The 24,024-nt window shown below is 43.4% G+C and overlaps 1 protein-coding gene and 1 long non-coding RNA gene across 5 annotated transcripts in view; one reads left to right on the forward strand and one right to left on the reverse strand.

Annotated features, from left to right (window-relative positions):
* The window catches only part of JARID2 (jumonji and AT-rich interaction domain containing 2), a 283,238-nt gene that overhangs the window by 219,892 nt on the left and 39,322 nt on the right, over window positions 1-24,024 (reverse strand). The window lies entirely within an intron of this gene.
* Window positions 5,590-21,621, forward strand: LOC116529845. Its single transcript, XR_004259699.1, has 3 exons — window positions 5,590-5,672; window positions 15,652-15,655; window positions 21,594-21,621. It is a non-coding gene; the product is annotated as an uncharacterized LOC116529845 (long non-coding RNA).

Consider the following 24,024-nt stretch of genomic DNA (forward strand, 5'->3'; position numbering starts at 1 on the left):
AGCGTGCAGGATGACCAGCTGACATTAATCTTCAGTGGGCATTTCTTAAGATCCTTCTTCACATTTTCTTCAACAATACTAGCTATACGGCCAACATTCAAACGATGAAAGGCCTTTGACAACTTCCTCAAGCCCAGGCTCATTTACCAGCAGGAAACCGCAGGCCAGAAACCCTGTCCAACCAAAAAAAACCCAGACTTGTGCTGGCTCCCAGTGGGCACCCCCCACCTCCCCCCACCCCCGCCAATCCGACAGAAGAGGAAACTTGGTCGTGGTGACCCCAAAACAGGTTTTGAATGTTCCATCACAACTGGTTGTAAAAAGCAGTCAGCTGAAAGGAAAAGGCCCATAAAGACCGAAACACATGCTGGAAACAGCTGCTCCACCCTGCCCTGCACCACGCCAAGCAGACAAGATACACCCCCACAACCTTGCAACCTGATCGTGCCCCTGCCAGCACTGGACACACCCATGGACTCTGAGGAAAAACAGAAAGTGTTCATAATCTAAGAGAGCAGATACTAAGTAAACCGGCCAGGGCTACTGCATTCTCTCTGGATGCAGGCAGAAATCCTTAAGAGTCACAGAACAGTCTACGGGTGGGTTTGAAAGCCTACAAGGAAACGTTCAATAAATATTTGTTGATTGATTTTTGTAAAAAGATGATTAAAGGGTTAGAGGGGGAAAGGCCACGCTACAAAGGTCAAAAGTAAAGCATCACTCATTTAGATATGGGAGTCTGTTAAGGGCTTTCTGAAGACTGGCTGCTTCAAGGAAGGGCTGTAACCATGAGCTGGCTGCTCTCTGGTGTCTGCAACTTGGACGAACTGGGAGAGGGGGCCTGGAGGCTAAGAATCCTCTGAGTTTAGAGTCCTCTTTAAAAAAAAAGATGAAAACCCCTACCCGGTGGCTCACGCCTATACTCCCAGCACTTTCGGAGGCTGAGGCGGGTGGATCATGAGGTCAAGAGATCAACACCACCCTGGTCAACATGGTGAAACACTGTCTGTACTAAAAATACAAAAAAAAAATTAGCTGGGCATGGTGGCGTGTGCCTGTAGTCCCAGTTACTGGGGAGGCTGAGACAGAATTGCTTGAACCTGGGAGGCGGAGGTTGCGGTGAGCCAAGATCACGCCACTGCACTCCAGCCTGAGTAACAAGAGTGAAACTCCATCTCAAAAAAGAAAAAAAAAAAAAAAAAAAAAAAAGAATAAATCTCACATTTGCAGTTTTTACCAAAAGTGCAGGTTTACCTACCCACGTTACAGCAGCGGGGGGATCACCAGCTCCAGCAGGGAGGAAAAGCAGCAAAAGGAGGCCAGGACAACCGAGGCTGCGTGGCGAGATGGACAGCTCATCTCCACGCTCCTGCTCCTGAGCCCTGAGCCCTCAGCTGGTTATTAAGGCTGGTTATTAGGGGGCGTAGCCACCACCACCTGCACTTACTCTAGGACTGTTTACAGCACTTGATATTTATTACCTCCTTTAATCCTCACAGCAACCCGGATCAGGGTTGAGATTGTGATTACCTCTCAGCTGAAGAAATGGAGGCCCAGAGAACATAAGCAACGTGCCTAGAGTCACACAGCTTCAACAAATTTTCTTTTTTGAGATGGAGTCTCACTCTGTCGCCCAGGCTGGAGTGCAGTGGCGCAATCCAGGATCACAGCAACCTCCGCCTCTCAGGTTCAAGTGATTGTCCTTACTCAGCCTCCAGAACAGCTGGGATTACAGGCATGCATATTTTTAGTAGAGACAGGGTTTTATGAACTCCTGAACTCAAGGTCTCGAACTCCTGACCTCAAGTGGTCAGCCCACCTTGGCCTCCATGCCCAGCTAATTTTTTGTATTTTTAGTAGAGACAGGATTTCACTGTGTTAGCCAGGATGTTCTTGATCTCCTGACCTCATGATCCGCCTGCCTTGGCCTCCCATAGTGCTGGGATTACAGGTGTAAGCCACCTCATCTGGACTGTAAACAAATTATCACTGTTGTTGAGATCTCAATCCAGTGTTCTCAATCACTAAATTATGCCCTGGGTTTAATGCTGGTTTCAAGATTACCTATTATTAAGCTTGCAGCCAGGTGAACTAAAAAGAAGGCATCTAACACGAGTAATACAAACCATAACCTCTGCACCTGAAATACCATTGTCCAACTGTTGAAAACTTCTACTCTAGTTCTCCCTCTCTAATGGAGACTGAGTTTGGGTTTTTTTCTTGGAAGCAAAATGTTGAGGTCAGCATTCTAAGCATTCCCAAATTGTTTTCATCACACTGTTTAAATAATAACAAAGGAGGGGCAACCCTTCTCACATTGGGTATTATTTGACTAGGCAAAGAGGTGACACGCATATTAAATAGTCCTTCCAATAAATGTACAGAAAACCTACAAACAAAAATGCTGGACTTTAAAGAATCAAGTCCTAAGGCTTAAAAAGCACCCCCAAAGAGGAAGGGCCAGGAATTAAGCGGCCTTGCATGTGAGGCAATGAGTCTCTGGCCAGCCACACTGCCCGTGCAGGATTCCTGCCCACAGCCTTGCTACTCAAGGCAAAGCATCAGCATACTTGGGAGCTAATTTGAAACACAGACCCTCAGGCTCTGCCTCAAAAAGAATGAACCCCAGAATGGGCAACATTTCAACAAGATCCCCAGGTGATGCCTATGAATGTTCATGTTTGAGGTGTGCTGCCTATAAGGATGTAGGCCTTACGACATCTTCACACATTCCAAAAGAAAGCAGGTGGAGGAAAAGGAACCAGTTGCTACCAGTTTGTCACAATAAGAACTAAAATTCTGTAGGCTACCTTTATAAATTATGAATTAGGATTATAATTCCTACCATAACTTCGAATTTACTCAAAATCCTTTGTCGTTTAAATTCATAACCATTGCTCATTTTGAAAAATAACCAACTGGGCTGGACGCGGTGGTTCACACCTGTAATCCCAGCACTTTGGGAGGCCATGGAGCATGGATCACTTGAGGTCACGAGTTCAAGACCAGCCTGACTAACATAATGAAACCCCGTCTCCACTAAAAAATACAAAAATGAGCTGCGCATGGTGGCGGGCACCTGTAATCCCAGCTACTCGGGAGGCTGAGGCAGGGGAATCACTTCAACACGGGAGGCGGAGGTTGCAGTGAGCCGAGAAAGCACCATTGCAGTCCAGCTTGGGCAACAGAGCAAGATTCCGTCTCAAAAAATAATAATAGTGATAACCACCAAATAGCCTGTGATCACAATAAACAGATACAAAATGAGGTTATATGTTACCCTTTGCCTTAAGATTGGCCACCACAGGCAATGGACAGCCCTGTTTTAGAAAGAAATTCTCACTTAACTAAAAGTGGGTCACCATAGAAATTAACAAATATCGCAAACTATGGAATCATAGAAAAGAAAGTAAAGAAATTAAGTACAGTGACCACAATCATTATAAAGCATAGGAATAAATCTTCTTGATTATCTAGGCAAAAACAGGACTTACACCATTAGGCTTTTAACCACTGAGTCAGCAATGGAAAGTTTTCTCTGCCTTACACTTAAAGTAACATATTGGTAATAATGGTAAAATAACTGTAAAATAAAGAATTGAGATCATGAATCATCACTCACTCAGAAAGATGAAAAGGGATCACCTTGCCCTCCTATGTTCAAATGTCCAAAGAGCTATAAACTATTCCTTGTCTTCAGACATATACTTTTCTGTAAGTTACCAATGACCAAAAACACATACCAATGTACAATTCACAAACATTCATAATCTGTATTAACAAAAACTTTCACTCCTCCAAAAAAGTAAGTAGTTCTCTTTGCTTATTCCAGTCTTAGTCACTACACCAGGCATTTCCTTCTCAAGCTAATAATAAAATATGTTTACCAACACAACAAAGATAGCAGCCCCATTCCCTGATTTGAATTTAATGTTTGAGTATCCAGATAATTTTCCTTATGTTTCAAATATACAAGACTATTTTTTTCATTGTATTGAAAAACAATGAAAAAAAAAGTCTTGTATATTTTCAATACAAGACTATTGTTTTTCATTCAGTCTTTCAGTCTTTCCCAAATCTCTATGGGAAAAAGAGGAGACTTAACCACTTTTAAGGACTTACAGACTATTGAGTTAATTCCACAAAAGAAAATAAAATTTGATCAACAATACTCATTTCAAGTAATACTCGCATAGTGGAAAAAGGACGGCAATCATCCATTATTGTAAGTTAACCTCCATAGGCAATAAATAAATGGCACTTCCAGTCATTCATTTGAAACCTGAGCAAGAAGGCTAGCAAAAAAATAAAGGTATGAATAAGATGTAGTAAATCTCTAAAAATCACACTGATGACTGATTTCAAACCAAAATATATAGAACTCATGACAGAAAGAGAAAAGCGCATGATTAATATGGTGTCACTTCTAAATGCATTGATGTTCTGCTAATTCTCTCATCACTCTGAGAAAAATGAAAAAAAATTATTATAGTGAAAAAGAGCTCAAGGCCAGGCACAGTGGCTCACACCTGTAATCCCAGCACTTTGGGAGGCCAAGGCGGGTGGATCAGAAGGTCAAGAGATCGAGACCATCCTGATCAACACGGTGAAATCCCGTCTCTACTAAAAATACAAAAATTAGCTGGGCATGGTGGCATGAGCCTGTAGATCCAGCTACTCAGGAGGCTGAAGCAGGAGTATCACATAAACCTGGGAGGTGGGGGTTGCAGGAGCAGAGATCCTGCCACTGCACTCCAGCCTGGCAACACACCCAGATTCAAAAAAAAGAAGAGCTCAAATTGCCATTTGCTAACTCTTTATGTGGCCCCTGCTGTTTCTTTGGAATTTTTAAAGACCTAGGATTTGAGTAATTGTAGTCATTTCTGAAGTAGTTACTGAAAACCCTGTTACTTATACACTGCTTAAAACATTTGCCTTTGACTATCTGGTTTTTAGAGAGACTACATGTGCAATCTTATCTAGTTCTTTTATATCCAGAACCTTCTTACCACCATGTCATTTGCTTACTGGCTACCAACAGTCACTCAAGAGTGTGGGTAGCCCTAACCTTTTTCTTCCTGTCATCTTTCTGACCCAGACCTAAACTTTCCAAGAAAGAATTCAACTTCTATGCAACACCAGAGTCCTCATGGTTACTGGATTCTGTAACACCTCTAAAATCATAGATAAAAGGGGGACTGCTGGATCCCTTCTCCACCCTCCCCCTTACCCAACACACATACACACGACAACATGAGGACACTGGATCTTTGCAAACAGGCTCTACTATCCAGTAATTGGCTCATAAATTTCATTCATAACCTGAAACAGATAGGCTCCAAAATGAGCAATCTAATTTTAAATGTTGTCATTAGTCTCCTGGCTTCAAGCAGTTAAAGAAAGCCTTGCAAGCTCATGAATTACGGGTACAGTTTATTACTCTGAATGGGCTCAGAACCAGCACAGTATCTCAGGACGCTGGAAACGGGTGGGGGGGAGGTTTCCAAGCCCAAAAGCTTACATAGAATGCAGCTTAAATGTCAATTATCCAATGGCAGGGAAAAGATCCCCCTTACTCTCAGGCCCTTCTCCCCTTCCTTCCTTGGCCATAGCACCTTTAAGATGGAGAAATTTTACACATGTATTATTATATACCTTTCCTTAAAATATATGTCAGATCAGGCTTATTAGCCTTAGAGGTTTTTAAGTGCTTACGAGAGAAAAGGTCCTGTAGTCAAAGAATTAAAAACAGGACACAACACCCATCCAACCTTCACTGCGGAAAATTTTTCCAACAGATTTCAGCTTGCACATTACTAACAGTTCCACACCATCCCAACCCCAAATGCAGGAGATAAAGAAGCGCACCATGAAATCAGAGGTTTCTTCTTACAAATAGTGAACCAATTAGAAATCACATTTTGAGCATACAGGGCATTCCACGTTGGCCACTCATAGAAGAATGGAGACATCATAACCTTTTGGAGGTTGGGAGAAAGCAGACAGTTCAACAGATATGCAGAATCCCACATCTACAGGGCCTGAGAAACCAACACTGGCCAGAAAGGACGCCCATTTTCCTAAGGGGCAGTGGGTGAAGTACGAGAAAGGATGACGAAGCAATCATCCTCAAGGCAACCAGGTCAAACTACCAGGAAAAACATGACTCACTGCTAAATATCTTATCTCTTTCACCCACGCCCAAGCCCACCCTGCTGAGGTGAGGAGACAGAGGCTGCCTGACTAGCTTCCGGCCAAATGAGGACTGCTCTGCGAACTGCAACAGAGAGCCATCTGTGTGGCGCCCAAACTCTGGTGCAGTGGCTGGAGAAAGGGAACTGACTCACAAGCCATGAGTTTTGGCAGTCTTCTTATTTCCCTCTAACTGGCCTAACTGAGCAAGAAACCAGCAGTTCTCAACGCAGGCCAACCTAGGTTCCAAATCCAAGTCTACCTTCTCCAAACTTTAAATTCCTTCACAGAGAAAAAGGGACGGCACCCATTTCTGACACAAAGCACGGGAGTCCACGATGAAAAGCTGGAACTCCACAAATGTTCTGGTTCCCTCTATCACTGCCCCACCACCTCAGTACGCAAGACCTCAACTCATGATCCTACCCAGCAATCAGCATCATCCCTTCCTGTACCAAACGCACCTCTGCTGCACAGACACCTAAAATTTGAGAGCCCAATGAATATTACAAGATACCCTACTGATGCCCTCGTCCTTACAAATTAGGCGCTGGCAGCAGCAACACAATCCACAGCCAACGTTCTTTACACGACTTTGGTCTTTCTCAGAGGAGTTTCCAGAAAACCCTGTCTCCAATGGGTAATATTCGAAATTAAGGCTCACTGGTCAATAAAGGTTGAGAAATCTCGGGTATAGACAGGATTCTTTCCTTCAGGTGTGTTTGCGTACACCATGATCCTCTTGGAGTCCAAGTACTCCAAAATCATTTCACCACCAAAGCACCCTACTACTCTACCCGCTCCCCAAAATAAAATAATTTCAGAACACATTTAAGGATACACAGCACTAACTTCTCTTGTTCTATTTTGCTAGTGGATTGATAAGGGTCTTTACTAAGAGGAGGGAGTGTTTTTATAAGTAATACATGTATAAATGTCCACTTTTAAAAATGTAAACTACACTAAGTATGGAGGGTAAAAATACGGAAGTTTATTTTCAACAGCTCAGGGAAAATGGAAAAGGCAATTATCCTAATCCTCTGAGGTTGCAACTCTACAAATAACAGAAAATTAACAAAACATAAGAACATAAGAACCTCAAAGAAAAAAACTTTTTTTTTTAAGATAGAGTCTCCTGCCAGGCGCGGTGGCTCAAGCCTGTAATCCCAGCACTTTGGGAGGCCGAGGCGGGTGGATCACGAGGTCAAGAGATAGAGACCATCCTGGTCAACATGGTGAAACCCCGTCTCTACTAAAAATACAAAACATTAGCTGGGCATGGTGGTGCATGCCTGTAATCCCAGCTACTCCGGAGGTTGAGGCAGGAGAATTGCCTGAACCCAGGAGGCAGAGGTTGTGGTAAGCCGAGATCACACCATTGCACTCCAGCCTGGGTAACGAGCGAAACTCCAGCTCAAAAAAAAAGATAGAGTCTCGTTCTGTCACGAAGCTAGAGTGCAGTGGCGTGATCTCGGCTCGCTGCAACCTCTGCCTCCCAGGTTCAAGCAAATCTCCTGCCTCAGCCTGCAGAGCAGCTGGGATTACAGGTGTGCACCACCATGCCCAGATAATTTTTGTGTTTTTAGTAAAGACGGGATTTCACCATGTTGGTCAGTCTGGTCTCCTGACCTCTGATGATCCGCCCACCTGAGCCTCCCAAAGTGCTGGGATTACAGGTGTGGGCCACTGAGCGCAACAAGAAACTCATGGAATTCTGAGTTCCCACTGTAGTCACGTGTGCTCTTAGGAAACATCAGAACTATGATTGCACTAACAACTGCCTAACGAAAACTAGCAGTCATTTCTTACGAAAATATTTTGTTCTCTTTTTACTATCTTTGTTCTCTTTTTACTGTTTTGCAAGCATAGGAGAGGGGAATTCGGAGAAGATGCTTAATAAAGCAAAGAAATCAAATGAAAAACAGATGACTTCTTCATATTATGGATTGTTCTAAGATGGAAAAAAGAGAGATGACTTGAACCACAATGTAAATGTAATTCTGACTGCATTCTGATTACACTATTTTCTATTGTAATATATCAAGAAAAAGTTGGGTAAGCTTTCTAAAATGTCTTGACATTTCTGCTAAAGAGCTCCTAAGAAGAGGAAAAAAAAACCTATTACAACTTAAATCTGATTCAACTGTCTTAGCTCTATTTGTGCAGATTCAGATGAATAAATATAAGAGGGCATCAAGAATACTGTATTTTCCCAGTCCTTTTTTTTTTCTTTTTCTACTTCCTGAATTTTCTGTACTATATATATGCTGATTTTCAATAGTAAAAATAACATTTTACATTTGTAGAGAAAATCTATGGTCTACTAATCTAGGACTTGCTTGTTCCCACTTTCCTGCTAACTCTGACAGGAGCGTTGTGTGAAATGAAGTCTGAAAAGGATTCAAATAGGGCTAGGATTTGCGACAGATGCTAGAAAGGAAAGGAAAGGATAAGGTGAGCTTACCAATTCCGTTCAGTAGAGGCCAAACATTCTTAACAACACTAGTTCCTGGCCAAGCACGGTAGCTCAAGCCTGTAAATCCCAGTGCTTTGGGAGGCTGAGGCAGGAGGGTTGCTTGAAGCCAGGAGTTCAAGACTAGCCTGGGTAACACGGCAAGATCCCATTCATACAGAAAAACACCTTTTTGAGTTGAAAAAAAAAAAAAAAAAAAAAAAGAGAGAGAGAGTGCTGTATGTAGAAGGGGAGTCCGGGAAATGACCCTGACTTATAGAAGCATAACCAGAAAACTAGTCGATGAATGACAACTACAGAGAAATACCTACAAACATCTGGTTGTTGTGACACCTATGGAGATGCTTTTCGTGACATGAATAGACGAGAAAGACTGGAGGACTTCTGAGATTCACTGCAGTTACTCAAAATAGGAGTGGACACTCAGGACGGAGATGGTCACAGGATGTAAGCAGGAAGCCAAGATAAGGCCACAGGGTCAGCCCTGGCATTCTATGAATACTTTGGTGGAAACCAAAACAGAAAATGAAATTTAAGAAACAAAACCTTTACAACAGCATCAAAAACCATAAAATGATCAAGACAGACAAGTGGCTGGGAACACGTAAGATGTGCCTAGAACACCTTAATGTGTCTGTCAGGGAGTAAGAGCTCAGAGGACAACAGGGACATGTTACAGGGACACAGGTAGCAGCTTTAAGGCCTCCCAATATTAGTGACCTCACTGATAACAGTACTATGGTTTGGAAAAGAAATATCCTTAATTTTAGGAAATATTTGGTGATAAAGGGATATTTGCAACTTATTCTGAAATGGTTCAGAATTATAAGAACTATGTGTTATGGGAAGGATGATGGGGAGGAATGGGGAGAGGGAATACTGTCACACAAATATGCTATGGTAAACATTTGGGAAATTCTTTGTACTAACTTTTACAATTTTTCATTAAAAAACCACTCATAGGCCGCACACGGTACCTCACGCCTGTAATCCCTGCACTTTGGGAGGCTGAGGTGGGTGGATCCCAAGGTCAGCAGGAGTTCAAGACTAGCCTGGCCAACATGTTGAAACTCCACCTCTACTAAAAATACAAAAAATTAGCTGGGCATGGTGGCGTGCATCTGTAATCCCACTTACTCAGGAGGCTGAGGCAGAAGAATTGCTTAAACCCGGAGGGCGGAGGTTGCAGTGAGCCAAGACTGTGCCACTATACTCCAGCCTGGGCAATAGAGTGAGACTCTGCCAAAAAAAAAAAAAAAAACTCAGCCAGGCATAGCGGCTCATACCTGTAATCCCAGCACTTTGGGAGGCCAAGGCAGGTGGATTGCTTGAGGTCAGGAGTTCGAGACCAGCCTGGCCAACATGGTGAAACCCTGTCTCTAAAACAAAATAAAATAAATAAATAAATAAATAAACTCGTAAAACATAACTAAGTAAGAACAAATAAAAAAGTATTAAGGAAGGCCAGGCGTGGTGGCTCACGCCTGTAATCCAAGCACTTTGGAGGCCAAGGTGGGCGGATCACCTGAGATCGGGAGTTCAAGACCAGCCTGACCAACATGGTGAAACCCCCTTTTAAAAAAAAAAAAAAAAAAAAAAGTATGAAGGAAGACAAATGCCATCAGAAGTTCTGACAGATGCAGAAAATCTCGTTATATGAATTGCTGCTGCTGTCTTCTCTAACAAAACCTTCAAATACTCCCAAAATGATTCTATTGGAATGCATACTACAGATGCCCAACTGCAGCAACTTAGGCTAGGAATTATGCCAAGAACAAAGAAAAAAAAAATTGCATTTACTTCAAAGAAGTAAAATATGTTACTGATCAAGGCATTGGTGTTTGATTTTTTGACTATTTAAAATTTAAAGGGAAATATCTCTTTCGGGTTGAGAAAAAGCAAGATCAGAAAATGAAGGAGGTTGAAAAAAACTACCAAAAATACTTTTGAGCATGAGAGTCTAGCTTTACAAAATGGCTCGACAGATGTGGTCCTTGGTCGTCCTTTTATGCATGTGAGATATAAAATGGTTTTTAAATATAAAACCCTATGGGGCAAAGGAGCTATTCAGTAATGAAACATATATTTCTGAAACTGATCTTCATCATACAGAAATCTCCTTCCAATCAAGACTTCCAACAATAAATGGAGGATTATTTTCATTACATCACAGAGCACCTATGCCAATGCTGAACAATGGTTTTCAGCTGAAACAGCCCTCAAATCCTTTACCCGATAAATCTTATTACCTATATGAATCAACTCCATTACTATTAGAAATGACACATCTGGTCCCACCAATGGTCTGCATAAAGTAACAAGATGGTTCTATACCAGACAAAGTTTATAAAAGACCTTGCTAGGCAGTTTCTAATCACTCTCAGGTTGTCTATGTTCTTAAATTTGGATTTATAGGTTTCCTCTTTCAAGAAAAAATTATTATGGGCCGGGCGCGGTGGCTCAAGCCTGTAATCCCAGCACTTTGGGAGGCCGAGGTGGGTGGATCACGAGGTCAAGAGATCGAGACCATCCTGGTCAACATGGTGAAACCTCGCCTCTACTAAAAATACAAAAAATCAGCTGGGCATGGTGGCGCATGCCTGTAATCCCAGCTACTCAGGAGGCTGAGGCAGGAGAATTGCCTGAACCCAGGAGGCGGAGGTTGAGGTGAGCCGAGATCGCGCCATTGCACTCCAGCCTGGGTAACATGAGTGAAACTCCGTCTCCAAAAAAAAAAAAAAAAAAATTATTAATCCACCAAAAAAAAAAAAAGTTATCTCTATTCATTGCACTCTCTTCCTAAAACAACTTCTGCTCCAGGATACTTGCTCTGTCCCAAGTTCCCAGATGTCTTCCAGGAGACAGCATCCTTCCCTTATATCACTCACTATATGCAAAAGTTGGGTTGAGGCCATCATATTGAAGCCACAGGCCATCAGGGATATGCACCACGCAGCTTTAAGTGTACAATTGATTGGTTCTATAATTCACTGGTTTTTGACTCCCAACAGAACAAGTTCTACCTCACCACCCTCAACTCCCTTCCATGCCCTGCATCGTCCTCCCCACTCCAGCAACTGTGTATTTGATGCGCATGCACAGCCACACACAACAGACAGCTCTGGGCCCTGCACTTTGACTCCTCACTTGCCAGGGTGAGCAGGTTTTCACTCTGCTTCTCTAACCTTGTGACCTGTGACCTAACTTCTTCTCATCCTTTAAAAGGCACTGCCTTCCCTCCAGGGTGCACCTGACCTAAAGTGGTTGGTCATGCTTTTCCTGGAAGCTTTCATAAATAATGGCCTGTGTAAGTGCCTCACTTCACTGGCCATACTATATGTGCCGTGGCAGCTGTTGCCTCTTCTGGAAAGTAAATGTCCTCATGACTGCAGCTTGAAGTAAGACTCACAAAAGAAAACGGCAAAGTCAAGCACTGGATCAAACAATGCTTTGCTCACACAGAAGAGATAGAGAAAGATCAACTTCTGGAGTAGGCATCGGTGCCCTGGGACCAGCAGGTCCCTCTTGGCAGCCAACCCCAGGCCACTGGCCTGCATGCACCCTTTTGTGTTGAGGGGACAAATATAGCAGAGGAGTTGGCCAGATGCCATGACATACCCACTTAAGCAGAACAACAAAAGAGCACAAATGGATTCTGAAACAGGGAGAGAGATTCCCACACAACGTGAAGTCCAGCACAGGCTGTGAGGACTCTTCATCTCCTGGTAAGGATTAGGAGGTCAAGACTGCCTAATACCAATGATCGGTGTGTATACCTGTCTCCCTGACTAGGAACAACCATCCGGTCCGAGAAATTCTAAGAACTCAATGTTTACTAAATAAATAGAAGTATATTTAACAAGGCCTTATCACAAACATTTACAACATCCATTCAAAAATCCTGCCCTCAGGCCAGGCGCGGTGGCTCAAGCCTGTAATCCCAGCACTGTGGGAGGCAGAGGCGGGTGGATCACGAGGTCAAGAGATCGAGACCATCCTGGTCAACATGGTGAAACCTCGCCTCTACTAAAAATACAAAAATTAGCTGGGCATGGTGGCGCGTGCCTGTAGTCCCAGCTACTCAGGAGGCTGAGGCAGGAGAATTGCCTGAACCCAGGAGGCGGAGGTTGCGGTGAGCCGAGATCGCGCCATTGCACTCCAGCCTGGGTAACAAGAGCGAAACTCCGTCTCAAAAAAAAAAAAAAAATCCTGCCCTCGAATTCCTCCATTTACAAGCATCTGTCCCTTCAAAGAACTAGCGTTCTTTAAAAAGGAATTTTAAAATAATTTTCTTTTTTAGTTTTTTCTTTCTTTTTTTATCCTAAAATAATTTGATTGTTGATCTAAAATAATTTTTAAGTGGAAAGTTTAACAAGCATCAATAGGTATGACAATTTAGGTAAGGAAAAGGAACAAGGCTTTGAAATGTGACCCAAAAACCTTGAGTTCATAATGCGTAACAAGCTCTAGCTTCTGTATGGAGTGCGGGGGAATGCAAGTGGACCTAAATTCAACCACAGATCACCAATCACAAAGGTTAATGACAGCCCCACACTCCAATCCAGGGACCCTCCTGGTGAACTAACAAGGCTTAGGTTCAAAGGCATCAAAGCATCCATCGGGGCCTGGAAGGGAAGGGCATCTCCTTTCTATAAGGGCCTTAATTTATTTCAAAATCCCATGCCTTTGAGGGTATAAATAAGGAATTAATAAATCTACAGCTAACTGGTTAACTTTCTTTTAACCAGTTTCTTAGATTATTTTAAGGATAAACCGCTTCCAAAAGCAAACTTGTTTAAAGCTTAAAAATGGCAAATGGGGCCATCAGCCAGGAAGGATGCTGGTACTGAGGCTGATATATCTATCAAGTACAATGACTACCATGGCTTCCACTGCTCTGACAAAACCTCAGATGTGTGGCCTTCTGGCCAAGCGTCTGCAATTTCATATTGTTTAATATTTGTTTGAGCATTTTTTGTATTCCTAAGAGTTGCAGCTCTCACTAAATTTGCTGTGGCTGAACCAGGAAAGAAGACATACGCAGGTTTCTACAGAAATCGTAATTCCAGCCAGGCGCAGTGGCTCACGTCTGAAATCCCAGCATTGTGGGAAGCCAAGGCATGCGGATCATTAGATCAGGAGTTCAAGACCAGCCTAGCCAACATGGTGAAACCCTGTCTCTACTAAAAAATACAAAATTTAGCCAGGCGTGGTGGTGCACACCTGCAATCCAAGCGACTAGGGAGACTGAGGCAGGAAAATTGGTTGAACCCAGGCAGCAGAGGTTGCAGTGAGCCAAGATTGGGCCACTGTACTCCAGCCTGGGCAACAGAGCGAGACTCCATCTTAAAAAAAAAAAAGAAAAAAAAAAAAAACTTTATAAAATGGCACATGGCAGTCCTACGTGGACTCCCCGCAAGACTTTTTATTTACACTTGCCATTACACATAAAAAGTCTTTCAAATTCTCCTGCCTTGAACTAAAAAAATACTTAAAATATTACAACTTAGGCTGGGCATGGCAGCTTGTGCCTCCTGTAATCTCAGCAATTTGGAAGGTGGAGGCAGGAAGATCCCCTGACGCCAGGAGTTCAAGACCAGATTGGGCAACATTGAAAGACCTTGCGTCTACAAAAACTAAAATAAAATTAGCTGGGCGTAGTGGTGCACAACAATGGTTCCAACCACTCAGGACGCTGAGGTGGGGGGATCACTTAAACCCAGGAGGCAAAGGTTGCAGTGAGCCGAGATTGTGCTACCGTACTGCAGCCTGAGATACAGAGTAAGACTCTGTCTCAAAACATAAACAAATAGATAATATTACAACTTAAACTTCCTTAAACTAAAATTGGCTCTGGTTCCAATTTTAATATTTAAATGTCACAGTGGGCCCCTGGGGTGCTCTCTGAGCCTCGCTGGGGCTCAGGAGTGTTACATTTCTGACAAATCATTCAGCAAAATACAACAGAAGACTTTAAGATGTCTATTTCCATTAACCCAGAGTTTCCATATTTGATAATCCATCCAAAGAAAACACAAATCTTTAAACGTTGTGCAATAAAGAAAACTGCAGTTGTACATTCACTGAACAGAAAATTACATGCCTGTTAAAACTGCTATTATGGAAAAAAGGACTTAGAAATCAAAAAGCCTCATCACACAGACCTACAACATCCATTATGAAGCCTAAATTGAAGGCAGTTTGTTTGAGAAAAGATGGCAATGAGAGAGGTTCCAAAAAAGTTGTTATTATGGAACATATGTAACAACATAAGAAAATGCTCTAACAATGTCCAGTAAAAAAAAAAATGAAAAAACAAAAATTGTACATACAGTGGGTTTAAAAAAATTTTAATGGAAGGAAAGAACCGCTATAAAAAAAAATTACAGGCCAGGTGCGGTGGCTCACACCTGTAATCTCAGCACTTTAGATAGCCGAGGCCGCCAGCCTGGCCAACATGGTGAAACCCCATCTCTCCTAAAAATACACAATTAGCCAGGCATTGTGGTACATGCCTGTAATCCCAGCTACTCCGGAGGCTGAGGCAGGAGAATCACTTGAACCTGGGAGGCGGAGGTTGTGGTGAGCCAAGATCACACCATTGCACTCCAGCCTGGGCAACAAGAGCTAAACTCCGTCTCAAAAAAAATTACAGCAAATGTTTACAACATTTATGTGGGATAGTGGAACAAGGGATTAACGTCTTTTCTGCATCTCTGTGGTTTCTGTGTTACTACTAGAGAAAATAACATTTTAGAATTTGCAAGTAGGCACCGTGCAGGAGACGGTGTCCCACCCCTACTGAGCTGGGAGGGTCTGGCTGCCCATTCCATACACTCCTGCTCCTGATCGCAGCGATTCAGGCCTAGCAGGCTCTCTGCAGCAACCCTTCACTGCAGGCCCAAGGCTCCTTCCTCCTCTCATCCAAGAAACTCCCCTTCTTCATTTAAGTGCTCCTTCAAGCCTGATACAGGCTGAGAAACCAGATCAGTTAGGTCACTGAGAACAGGAGGGGAAAACAGATTGTGCCTCTAACAATTTCACTTCACAGTACTAGCGAGCTATACCATGTGTGAAAAATGAGGAATGTTTTTGTTAGTAGAATCATAACTTCAGGAACTTCATTTCATGTGAATTTTTACTTTTACTTTTTGAGACAGGGTCTCGCTCTATTACCCAGGCTGAAGTGAAATGGTGCATCACAGCTTACAACAGCCTCGAGCTCCTGGGCTCAAGCAATCCTCCCACCTCAGCCTCCTGAGTAACTGGGACTACAAGCGTGCGCTGCCATAGCCAACTAGTTTTCTTTCTTTTTTTTTTTTTAATTTTTTGTGGAGATAGTCTTGCTATGTTGCCCAGGCTGGTCTCGAACTCCTGGGCTCAAGTGATCTCGCAATGCCTCAGCCTCCCAAAGGGCTGGGCTTACAAACAGCACCTGGCCTCGTATGAATTTTCAAAATATTTTTTTTTTTTTTGAGACGGAGTTTCACTCATGTTACCCAGGCTGGAGTGCAATGGCGCGATCTCCGCTCACCGCAACCTCCGCCTCCTGGGTTCAGGCAATTCTCCTGCCTCAGCCTCCTGAGTAGCTGGGATTACAGGCACACGCCACCATGCCCAGCTAATTTTTTGTATTTTTAGTAGAGACAGGGTTTCACCGTGTTGACCAGGATGGTCTCGATCTCTTGACCTCGTGATCCACCCGCCTCGGCCTCCCAAAGTGCTGGGATTACAGGCTTGAGCCACCGCGCCCGGCCTCAAAATATTTTTAAACATCCAAAAACCATTCTACAACTCTTCATCACATGAGCTTGATTCTGGCCAAATACTAACCCTACAAACCATGTACAGAAAGCACACAGACTGACAATATGAAGCTATCAAGGATGCGTGCAAAATGGTACAAGGACAACAGAGAAGTGTGGCAGTTTCTTATAACCCTCAACAAAGAATACTTTATGGCCCACAATCACACACCTAAATATTTACCCACAAGAAAGGAAAACCTATGACTACAAATAGACTTTAACACTAATGCTCACAGCAACTAACAACCAAGAACTGGAAACCAGCTAAAGTCCATCAGCCAGCACATCAATAAACTTGGTACGTCCATACAATGAAGTGTTATTCAGCAATGAAACAAAATGAATAAACACAACAACATGAATGAATCTGAGACCATTATGTTGAAAAGAATGGACAATCTATAATGATAGATACCAAAAGAGTGGTTGGATGAGGGAACACATTTAGAGTAATGAAAATATTCTCTACTTCAATTGGGTGGTGGTTACATGGGTATGCGTGATTAACAAAACTGTATGCTTGGAATGGGTGCATTTGACTGTCAATTATCCAGTAATAGAAGCTCGCCAATTTGTCTGTAAGGAAAATTTAAAATCTTCTCCCTCCTTCTTTCCATGAAGACAGGTGGTTTTGGTGACTTGCATGTTCCACAATTTGCCCGCAAGTGCAATACACAGCTTCCTGTCCAAATTATATCATGTTTTTCATTTTTGCTTTTTTGAGACAGTGTCTCACTCTGTTACCCAGGTTCAACCGCAGGGGCGCCATCTCAACTCACTGCAACCTCCGCCTCCTGGGTTCAAGTGATTCTCCTGCCTCAGCCTCCTGAGTAGCTGGGATTACAGGCATGCACCACCACGCCTGGCTAACATTTGTATTTTTATTAGAGCCGGGGTTTCATCATGTTAGCAACGCTGATCTTTAACTTCTAACCTCAAGTAATTCACCTGCCTCAGCCTCTCAAAGTACTGGGATTACAGATATGAGCCAGTAGGCCTGGCCTTAAAGCATGTTTTTTTGTTTTGTTTTGTTTTGTTTTGTGTTTTTAACAATTTAAAGAGTAAGTACGGGCCAGGCATAGTGGCTCATGCCTGTAATCCCAGCACTTTGGGAGGCCCAAGTGGGAGGATTGCTTGAGTCCAGCAGTTTGAGACCAGCCTGGGCAACACAGCAAGACCCTGTCTCCATTTTAATATAATATTAACAAATGATTTAAGAAATAAAAAGTAGTAGAATTGAGTTTATGTTGTAAAAAAAAAAAAAGATTTTCTTTTTAAACTGTTCCCCACAAAACAGGGGCACCAGACTACTGACAGCATTCTGCATATACCATTCTTAACTACTTTTTGTTTCTACTTCTCATTTATTTTGTTCTCACCCTGTGTTATGGTGTTGACTCTTCCTTATTTTTTTTTTCTTTTTTTTTTTTTTGCCTCAATGCTTCCCTTGGACTTACCCTTCTGCTGAAGGAAATCATATTCACTTCAAGGCCCAGCTCAAGTGCCGCCTCGATGAATAACTGTTAACTGGGTTTCACCAACCGCCCTCAAGATCATTTGTCTCTACTGTCCCCAGCATGACACTTCTCCTCCCTTCGTGGCTTGGTCAACCACCCCTGCTCCTTGCCCCCAGTCCCTCAGTCTGAGCCCCACTGTCAACTGCTCCCTAAGAGGAAAGCTGGCTTATCTCTCTCTTGGGTCCCAGGGCTGACTAGCTGCTTTAAGGGTGGACCCTTACCTTCTCTCACCCTGCCAGAAGGAAAAATCCAAATAAGATTCACCTTCATAATCCCACAGGGCCTACTCATGCCCTGCAATAAGATCTCCTTTAACTATAGAAGAAAAAGACTTCAGTAGAAGCTTAAAGGGGTCTTAAGAAGGGAGCTCCCTCATTTTTGCAAAGGATCAAGCTAAGGCCTCAATAAAGTACATATTGATGTAATACATGTGAAAGTCACTGGGCACTTACTATGTGTGAGCCACTGCAAAGCAGTCAGACTATGTTCATATAAAATCCCACCCTAGCCGGGCGCAGTGGCTCATGCCTGTATGTAATCCCAGCCCTTTGGGAGGCTGAGGTGGGCGGATCACAAGATCAGGAGTTTGAGACCAGCCTGGCAAACATGATGAAACCCTGTCTCTACTAAAAATACAAAAATTAGCTGGGCATGGTGACACACAAACCTGTAATCCCAGGTACTGGGGAGGCTGAGGCAGGAGAATCACTTGAACCTGGGAGGCGGAAGTTGCAGTGAGCTGAGATCATGCCACTGTACTACAGCCCGAATGACAGAGCAAGACTCCGTCTCAAAAAAATAAAAAGAAAAAAAAAAAAGTCACACCCTTGGGGATCTTATATTCCACTGCAAAGATTCAGACAAACAAGTAACAACGTTGGATATTCTCCCTTGGCTACTGTTCTACTTCACATGGATGCACTTGATATAGCTCAGATATTTGTCCCCACCCAAATTTCCTGTTGAAATGTAATGTTCAGTATTGGGGGTAGGGCCTGGTAGGAAGTGTCTGGGTCATGGGGGTGGATCTCTTATGGCTTGGTGCTGTTCTAGCAATAGTGAATGAGAGTTCTCGTGAGATCTGGGTGTTTAAAAAGTGTGTGGCATCTCCCCTTTCTCTCCCCCAAACCCTACCTCTGGACTGTGTGAGGTGGCTGCTCCCAGCCCTCCCACCTTCTGCATTCACTAAAGGCTCCCTGATGCCTCCCCGGAAGCCAAGCAGCCATGCTTTGTGTCCAGCCTGCAAACCAAGAGCCAATTAAACCTCTTTTCCTTATAAATTACCCCATCTCAAGTACTCCTTAGAGCAATGCAAGAACAGCCTAATACACCATCATACCACCAATATGCCTTCCCCTTGGGTCCTGGTGGCCATTCCTTGGGACTGTCACACCTCCTGAGCTTTTCTCACAAGATTTGTTCCATCTGCCTCAACTGCAACTTACATCCTCCAAGATACAAGTATTTAAGAGCTGCCTGTGACACTGTGCTAAGTACTGGGGGACCAGCAGTAAATGGGGCAGAAACAGTCACTGAACCCCAAAACCTCAGCGCTCACATATGGGAAAGTAGGTATTATGCAATGCATTTCATAAATGTCCATGATTCAAAGTGCTGAAACTGAGCAGAAGGTGCAGTTATGGGCATGTTTAACATGGGCTCCTAGCCTAGAAATGTCTCCTCGAAGAAACGATAATGAAGCTGAGGCCAGGGTAGGACTCCTCCTGACAACAGTGGGACAGTTGCAGACAAAGGAAGCCACTGCAAGAAGAAGGAAAAGAGATTCTCAGAGGTTCTTAAGTCTGTGACCTTGAATGGGGACACATTCCCATACTCATCTTCCCGAGTCTCTAGCTGAAATGCAGCATTCCCTTAGGCCATCCACCAAAAATGTAGTTCTGTGCGAGTTTGGTATCAACACCAAAAAATGGCAAATACTCTTCCACTGAATTACAGTGGCTGCAGATTATCTTGAAATAATATCATTACTTTAAAATTACAATAATTAGACCTACCATAAGGACTTGTTATTTAACAAAGGAAAAAGAAACATATTACCATATCACAAATTTATTATCATTTTGATGGTGACATTTCCATGTCATGTGCCCCCTCTGTAATCCTGGGTATTTTACTTGAAAGTATTTGGAGGGAAGGGCGCAGTAGCTCACACCTGTAATCCAGCACTTTGGGAGGCCGACGCAGGCAGATCTCGAGGTCAGGAGTTCGAGACCAGCCTGGCCAACTTGACGAAACTCTGTCTCTACTAAAAATACAAAAATTAGCTGGGCGTGGTGGCATATGCCTGTAATCCCAGGTACTCGGGAGGCTGAGGCAGGAGAATTGCTTGAACCCAGGAAGCGGAGGTTGTAGTGACCTGAGATTGTGCCATTGCACTCCAGCCTGGGCAACAAGAGCAAGACTCCATCTCAAAAAAAAAAAGAAAGTATTTGGAAATATTTTAAGAAGGTGTCACACATTTCACCTAATTGCAAAAGCACTTTTAGGAAAGCAAACATATGACTGGAATAGAGAACAAGAAAAGGAAGGCTCAACAGGGTTGTTTTGTTTTGGTGTTTTTCAAAGAAATTGAGACAGGGTCTCATTATGTTGCCCAGGCTGCTCTCAGAATCCCAGGCTCAAGCTACCCTCCTGCCTCGGCCTCCTAAAGTGCTGGGATTACAGGTGTGAGCCACCACGCCCAGCACGGTTGGAGTTTTTTTTAATTGGAGGTGGGGGGTGAGATAGAATCAGCAAGACCTGGCAAGCCTCAGGCAGAATGGTAAACTTGTCTAAAGACCCATGGAGGACCCTGTAGGGTTTTAAGGTGATAGCACGATTGCTTTCTCTGCTATCTGGAAAATGGGAAGGACAGACCCAGGGGCAAGCAGCAAAGACAGGGTAAATTCAGGAAAATGAGCTGGGCAGTTCATGTCCCTAATGTGAGGTTGTGGATTAGAAAGACGGCAAAATTTCTATTGAAACACTGCACTGAAAGGAAACACTGCACTGAAAGGAAAAGCTTTAAACTTCATATAACCAACTTGTAAGGAACAATCCTAGTGCTCATAGTTACACGTCGTTAAGTTGCAGGTTGTTGAGTCAACCAGTGTCAATCTGCTGTTCCTTCGTCAAGTGGGTTTTAATATTTAAGTGTGATACATAATGTATGTTTTATGCCAGCAAAATTCCTTTATACAAGATTCCAAGGGCTTTCCAAATTGTTTTATTGCAAGATAAATTTTTTTAAAGGTTTGCATGGCTAGAAATCACACCGTATGCAATATGCAATGGCTTAGAAGATGCTGCCTTCTTTTCCAGAAAGTGTTATCCTCTAACCTCGTTTATTAGGGAATATGTTAGAGAACTAAAAAAAGGTCTCATAGGAATAAAAAGCAATTTGAAAGTCCATACACGAAAGCAATGATACCCTCTATCTGGGTTTCTTTAGCTTTACTTCATTATATGTAGGTATATATGTTTTTTTAAGTCATTCTATCACGAGATGTTTAGCTTTACTTCACAGTGTAATAACCTAATTAACTGGCTTCCCATGGTACAATTAAACGCGTGATGAAAATATACTTAAAAGTACACTGACAGGGCCGGGCGCGGTGGCTCAAGCCTGTAATCCCAGCACTTTGGGAGGCCGAGGCGGGTGGATCACGAGGTCAAGAGATCAAGACCATCCTGGTCAACATGGTGAAACCCCGTCTCTACTAAAAATACAAAAAATTAGCTGGGCATGGTGGCACGTGCCTGTAATCCCAGGTACTCAGGAGGCTGAGGCAGGCGAATTGCCCGCGCCCGGGAGGCCGTGGTTGCGGTGAGCCGAGATTGCGTACTTCAACACCAGGCTGGAAAAAAAAAAAAAACCTCTGCTAAAAAAAAAAAAAAAAAAAAAAGTACACTGACAGAAGTGGCAAGTGTCAAAAAAAAAATCAGGACACACGTTAATGCAAAAGCCCAATTCAATGCAATTGTTCTGAAATGTTTTCAAATCAGTAATATCCTTTACAAGAACTCTTAAGTAAGTACAACAGATGAGAGCAAGCACTGACTGCAATCCAGGTGAGGGCTCACAGACAGTTCTTACAGTGACACCACCAGACCCAACCCAAGCTGTTTGTTGAAGGGCAAACTCCTAGTTTTATGTTTGCTGCCTTTCAAACGTAAACACAATGGCATCATGGATGTTCTCTCTTTTTCAACCCTTTTTGGCCCTTTCTTATTAAGGATTATAAAACTAAAAAAGGGAATATACCTAGATTTTTATGTAAGTGGATCCTGAATCTGGAAACTCTAGTGTGTAGCCCAGAGTTGTTTCCTATACATCCATGGGATGTATGAAAACATTATTCATCAATGTATGCCTAGACTTAAAAAATTACACCATTTGGGGCTTCAACAGGAATAAACCCTAAGGTATCCATAACGTGTGGCTGAAAGAAGACATCATTTCTGAGGATTTCAGAGGTTGTATAATGCTAAATGTCGGCAAGAAGCGAGGAAAATAAAGACCCTCAGGCTAGGCACAGTGCCTCTTGTCTGTAATCCCAGCACTTTGTAAGGCCAAGGTGGGCGGATCACCTGAAGCCAGGAGTTTGAGACCAGCCTGACCAACATGGAGAAACCCCTTGCCTATCGAAATACAAAATTAGCTGGGTGTGGTGGCGCACACCTATAGTCCCAGCTACTTGGGAGGCTGAGGCAGGAGAATCGCTTGAACCTGGGAGGCTGAAGTTGCAGTGAGCCGAAATCGCACCACTGCACTCCAGCCGAGGTGACAGGGTGAGACTGGGTCTCAGAAAAAAAGAAAGACTCTAATACGCTGTTACTGGGTGTACAGACTAGCTAAAGGTTTTTGGAAGAAAACAAGTTTCCTACTATAAAAAAGCACATGACAGGCGCAGTGGCTCACTCCTGTAATCTCAACACTATGGGAGGCCAAGGTGAGTGGATCACCGGAGGCCAGGAGTTCAACACCAACCTGGGCAACATCGAGAAACCTGGTCTCTACTAAAAATACATAAATTGTCTGAGAGCAGCGGTGCACTGCACACCTGTAGTCCCATCTACTGCATGAGAATGGCTTGAACTCGGGAGGTGGAGGTTGCAGTTCGCTGAGATCACACCACTGCACTGCAGCCTGGACCATCGAGCAAGACTGTCTCACACACACACACACACACACACACACACACACACACACACGTGCGCGCACATGCACACAGAGCACATACCCTTAGATCCTGCACTTCCAACTCAACCGTATGCTAATATTACCATATGTTTGAAAGGTATATGGACAGAAATTTTTTAAAGCAAACAAAACAGCAGAAACAACCTAAAGGTCTACCGAGCGCCTCCTAAATGCCAATGACTCCTCTAGGAAGAAAGCCAGAGAAGGAAGGGGCTAAATAAGCTACAGTACACTAGTCCTATCAGCTACATGCAGCATGAAAAAGAATGGCATGGGAAAGATCTTTGGGATACTATTAAGTGAGTATAATCTTATTAAGGATTATAAAACTATAACAGCGAATTTACCTAGATTCTATATCAGCCGAGCACAGTGGCTCCCATCTGTAATCCCAGCACTTTGGGAAGCCAAGGCGGGTGGATCATGAGGTCGGGAGTTTGAGACCAGCCTGACCAACACAGTAAAACCCTGTCTCTGCTAAAAATATAAAAATTAAGCCAGGTGTAGCGGCATGTGACTGCAATCCTAGCTACTCCGGAAGCTGAGGCAAGAGAATCACTTGATCCCGGGAGACGGAGGTTGCAGTGAGCCAAGATTGTGCCACTGCACTCCAGCATGGAGGATAGACCAAGACTCCGTCTCAAAAAAAGAAAAAAGAGAAAGCTAAATCGTAGACCATGACATTACATTCCATTTATATAAATAGGCCCGCCGGGCGCGGTGGCTCAAGCCTGTAATCCCAGCACTTTGGGAGGCCGAGGCGGGTGGATCATGAGGTCAAGAGATCGAGACCATCCTGGTCAACATGGTGAAACCCCGTCTCTACTAAAA

Source organism: Sapajus apella, unplaced genomic scaffold (assembly GCF_009761245.1).
Source record: "Sapajus apella isolate SASKATOON/1434 unplaced genomic scaffold, GSC_monkey_1.0 scaffold63, whole genome shotgun sequence".
NCBI classification, from domain to species: domain Eukaryota; kingdom Metazoa; phylum Chordata; class Mammalia; order Primates; family Cebidae; genus Sapajus; species Sapajus apella.